Raw genomic sequence first — 5547 nt, 5'->3', positions numbered from 1 at the left:
GGGGGGGGGGGGGGGGAGGAGGAGGAGAAAAGAGGAGGAGAAGGAGGAGGAGGAGCAGCGATCGCCGAGACCCCGGCGCCGAGCGCGGCTCGGGGAAGGACACCGCGCGCCGCCCGGCACTCTTTCGCTGGAGCCTACCATTCGCCGCGCGCTCGGGAGGGGGCCCGGGCCGGGGACCAGGGCGCACCCTCGGCCTCCCGCGCCCCCCACTTCGGGGACACACCCCCCCGGGGGGCGGGGGCGGCGGGCGGCGGCCGCCAGTGGGCCGAGGTGGCGCCCCTGGCGAGGGGTAGGGGGCGCCTGCTCCAAGGCCGGCGCTGGGTCCCCTCCCGGGAGCGGTGGGGCAGCCCCCGCCCTGGCTAACGAGCGCCCCGCGCCGGCCCGGGGTTGGGGAGGGGGTGGGTGCTCCGGGGAGAGGGGTGCTCGGGAAGGAGGCCCGGGAGGGGAGCGGGGACGGAGCTCCGCGGAAGGGGGCGGCTTGCGCGATGCCGGGAGTGGAGCTTTGCTTCCCTTAAAATGCGGGTAAGAAATGTGCAGCGGGGAGCTGAGCTGGTGCCCCGAGCGCCTCTCACCCTCCACCCCACTCCAGCCCGACCACCCCCACCTCCTCCGCACCAACCTCCACTGTGCGCCCTCCCCGGAAGGAGCCCCCCCTCCTCCCCCTCCCCCGTCCGGGCCCTGGGTGGGCCACTGGAGCTCGGGCCTCCTCGCAGGCCCCCGCCCCCACCCCCGTGCGTGCACCCGAGGTGGAGGGCTGGCCTCAGCCAGGTACTAAGCTTCTTAGCTGGGCTAAATATTGGGGGGCGAGAGGGAAGAGGCCAGGAGAGAAGACTGGAAGGCATCAAAGGGGCTTCCCTCTTTCTCCTCCTACTGGAGCAGTGTGAGCGTTGAGGCCCTGCTGTCTCAGTTTACCTACTACCCCTTCAAAGGAGCACTGAGGTAACCTTAAAGTTGATAAACCTATCTAGCTCCTCTCTCTCCCAGAGCACAGGCTTTGCATTTTTCACTGGGGCCCTGGATTCCAGCCACCAGACCTTGTTACCATAGCAAGCTTCATTCCATGCAAATAGGGCAATTTAGAACAGCCAATGTAACCCCGAGGACAATAGTGCACGGCCATCCCAGCTCGGGCAGCCTCCGGAGAGTAGCTCAGGGCCGACTGCAGAAGCTGATGTTCCTGGACAGACTGAAGTTCCCCACCCTGGAGATTTATCAGCGTTTATTAGGCAGGAAGCCTACGATATGCAAAGTGCTTAGCTGGCTTATCATCTCTTTGGAGTAAGGATTATGAATTCTATTTTAGCGATGAGGAAACTGAGGCTCTGGGTGGGGGTGAAGCGATTTACCCAAAGGGCCCACAGAAATCCGGTGAAACCAAGAGGGGAAGTGAGCAGTCATCTGCTTTCCAATTAGTCCCACTGTGCCTTGGATGCTAGATTTTTATGGAACCATAAAAACCCACTCTAGCTTCATCCCCCTGGGGCCACTAACAAGCTTTTGTAAGAGGGCAAGACAGTATTGGTGGAACATGTGGCAGCAGAGATAATTTTTCACTGTCGACTCTCCTGAGCTAACTGGTCAGCTGGGGATTGAACCCCTGACCTTAGTCTCGTTGGCCGGAATCCTGACCCACTGGGCCAACCAAGGAACCTAGGCTGCTTGGCGTATTTGTAAATCAGGATTTAGTTCTTTGAAGTCCTTTGGCTAAAAGTTATGGAGGGGCGGAGGGGCTGTCATCGTTCAGCCACTGTGTTCAAAAACTTAAACACAGAATTACCATATGACTGAGCACTTACGCTCCGGGGTATATAGGCAAAGAATTGAAAACAGAAAACTCAAACAAAAGGTTGCACACAAAGGTTCACAGAAGCGCTGTTCACAATAGCCAGAAGGTGGAAACAACCCAGATGTCCAACAACAGATGAATGGATAAACAAATGGTGGTACGTCCATATAACGGAATATTATCCAGCCAGGAAAAGGAATGGGATGAGACACCTGCCACAGTGTGGATAAATCTCAAAAATATTATGCTAAGTGAAAGAAGCCAGACACAGAAGGTAACATGATTTCATTTACATGAAATACCCAGAACAGGTAAATCGATAGAGACATGTTAGCCAGGGGCTGGGGGGAGGCGAGAGTGGGGAATGACTGCTTCGTGGGTACGGGGTTTTATTTTGGGGAGATGAAATATTTTGGAACTAGCCAGAGGTGGTGGTGTATTGGGAAGGTACGAAATGCCACTGAATTGTTCACTTTGAAAGGGTTCGTTTTCTGTTATGTGAATTTCATCTCAATAAACAATAAGTCAGCACTTATGCAAATACCAATAAAAGGCGGGGGAGGGGTGTCCTGGGAACAAATCTTCCGAGGAAACGATCTGGAGCAGGTCATTTGGAGAGCCCTGCGCTCATCAGAAGGCACAGTAGTTCATCTGTTTACCTGTCTCTCTCCCACTTCACCTACAGCTTCCGCGTGGGAGAGGGAGGGTGGTCACCGTTTAGCATCGTTATCTTTGAATCCCTGCCACCATCATAAACGCTCTGCAAATGAGTGTGTGTGAGCGTGTTCGTACGGTAAACAAACTGACCAAGTGTTACTCATTTTCCTCTTCAGTGAGATTATTCCCACACACCAGAATCTTAGAATCAAGTCAAAACAAAACAAAACACAAAACCCCAACAAGGAGAAAAGAAAGCAAGCCCCCATTCCTTGAGCTCTTTCTCCTCTGCCTCTGCCTCCTCTCCCCCACTTGAAGTACAGCCATTGAAATGTCAAGAAACTCACTTTGGAAACCCCTGGGGTGCCTCCTAGGATTTTACAGAATTTTAATTTTGAGAAATTTTTTCTTCACGCGAAAAAGGGGGCTTTTCCCAGCTGTGTCTCCTTATGTTCACCCACATACAAAAGGACCAGATCTCAGAGAGAAAGTCTGGGATCAATTACCACCTAGAATCTGCTCCGTTTAAACCAGAACGCTGACTATTCTACCTCTCTTCCCCACAACTTCCGCCACGGCCCTTCCCTGGGTGACCCCAGGTGCCCTTCCCCGGGTGACCCCAGGTAGCAAAACAGTCACAGAATCCTCCAGATCCCTGTCCCCTTGCCTACCTGCAGGCTGACTCACATCTACAGCTCACTTCTTAGGAGAAGGGGGAGGGGCTCCAGAGCCGTGTGGCAATCACAGTCTTCTCGCTTTGGGGTCCACAACTGTGAGGATGTGACAGTGCACGTTCCTCATGTAGCCACAGAAATAGGCTTGCTTCATAGAGATCTGCTGCCATTTCCCCAATGTTACCGGTTGACATCTCTCCCCATCAGCCATACGCCATCCAAGCCACGGGCAGCGCACCGGCCCGTAGGCCCTCCTTCGAAGCTTACCTGGGCATTCTGGAAAGTCTGCAAAACCATCCTTGCTCTGGGAAAGAAAATTCCTGATAAGAACGAAGGCAGAGAGCCTAGCCCATGGCTGACAGTCATGTCACATGCACCTCCCTTTTCCCATAAATAGAATGCCCTTATAATTTAATGTCCAAACTGGGACACTTTTGAGAGCACAAGAGGGTGTCATGAATAATGAAGCTGGGACAAGTGGCACAAACTGGAACTGTCCCAGGAAACCCAGTGTATGTGGTTGCCCCAACCTACAGCCGAATGAACTATCTGGTCCGAGAAGGCAATTTGGGGATCATTTCATCCAGCACTATCATTATATACTGATGGAGAAACAGAGATGCAGAGACAGGAAGGGACCCTGAAGCCACGTTGGTAAAGGAGTTGGGAGGGATGAAAAACAGAGTCTTTATGTTTTTTAGATGTTTATTTATTTTTTGAGAGAGAGAGAGAGGGAGAGAGCTCATGCGTGTGTGAGAGTGAGTGGGGGAGGGGCAGAGAGACAGGGAGAGAGAGAATCCCAAGCGGGCTCCATGCTCAGTGCAAAGCCCGACACGGGGCTGGATCCCAGGACCGTGAGATCACGACCTGAGCGGATCAAGAGCCGGACGCTTAACCTTCTGAGCCACCCAGATGGGGGGCCCCCCCACCCCCCACAAAGCAGAGTCTTTGGAAAATGACCAAGCATCTTACTACTGTGTATCCAGCACTACGTATTGTCAAGGTCATGCCAGACCACTGGTGCACGTGGCGCTTCCTCAACTCTAAATTTAGGAGCGCGAGCTCACGATCTTGCACAATCTGGCCTCCGACTCCATCTCGTATGGCTCTCCCCTTTGCTCACTACCCTCCTTAATTCCTCTGTTACAGTGTAGATCCTCAGCCCCTCTGCCAACCAACCGCAAGCTCTGAGGAGATGCCAGGTCTCTGCATTTGCAACAAGCTTCCCAGGGGTGTCTGGTGCCCCACAAAGTCTGGGACCCCCTGCCCTAGGCGCCCAGAGCAGGCGCCCATAAAGCACTGTTCACACGTGTGAAACACATAAATGGGAGAGACCTTCTGAACCTCAGGAGTGGCTGTAGCCCCGCCCCCTCTTCTGGATGCCGGCTGTCCTGTCTCGCCCACCCCCCTCCATTCGAGATCCCCAGCGAACCCCAACAGTCACCCTCAGACCCACAGCCAGGAAACAAAGGGTTGGAGGAAAAAGACACCAGGAGAGGAAAACAGGGCAGAGGACTGTGGGGCTTAGGGAAACAGCCCGGAGCTGTAAGGTGAGAACGGATGCCACACACGGGCATCAGTGCGGACACAGAGCACAGTTATTAGTGTGAAGAGTGACATGCGTGGGGCGCCTCGGGGGCTCAGTTGGTTAAGCATCCTACGCTTGGTTTCGGCTCAGGTCATGATCTCTCGGTGCATGAGTTCAAGCCCCACATCAGGCTGACCGCTGACAGCACAGAGCCTGCTTGGGATCCTCTCTCTCTCCCTGTCTTTCTGCCCCTCCCCTGCTTGTATGCACTGTCTCTCTCTATCTCTCTCTAAATAAATAAGTAAACTTAAAAAAAAAAAAAAAGAACGACATTTTCCTCTTGACTTCCTCGGCAATGTCTCATCTAAGGGTCGGGAAGCTGGTCAGGTGCATCCCTTCTGTGTCTATTTAATCAACTCAGTCATTTCTGCACATTCTTCCCTTACAAACAATCACTTAGGATTCAGACGCACCTATGTATGGAATAGATAAATATTAAAAAACATATTAACCATAGATTCAAACACATAAGCATATATACAGAAAGCATATATATGCTTCTTCATAGAAGTATAATTTTTTCCCTTGAATGTTCCATGTACTTTTGATGTTTATTGGATGTGGTGTGGGGCTTACAAAGGGATGTGCCTCATGGCCCGGGCTCTTGGCTCTGGGCTCTGTTACTACCTGTGTGATGGTGACAAATAACAACAGCCAAGCAAAATGCAAAACCCTGAGATAAATCTGCCCACCTGTAGAAAACCATCCCTACACCCCAAAGAACTGGTCCAACCCCCAGGTCTCTTGTCAGATCTCCCGCGTTCTTAGGTCTTGGCTGTATCCACGGGTTGGGCACTAGTTTACTTTCCAGTACCAAGAGCAGTGTCTGAGAGATTCCTTGA

Source organism: Herpailurus yagouaroundi, unplaced genomic scaffold (assembly GCF_014898765.1).
Source record: "Herpailurus yagouaroundi ecotype Mexico unplaced genomic scaffold, PumYag 77, whole genome shotgun sequence".
Taxonomy (NCBI): domain Eukaryota; kingdom Metazoa; phylum Chordata; class Mammalia; order Carnivora; family Felidae; genus Herpailurus; species Herpailurus yagouaroundi.
Note: the sequence above shows the minus strand (reverse complement) of the source record.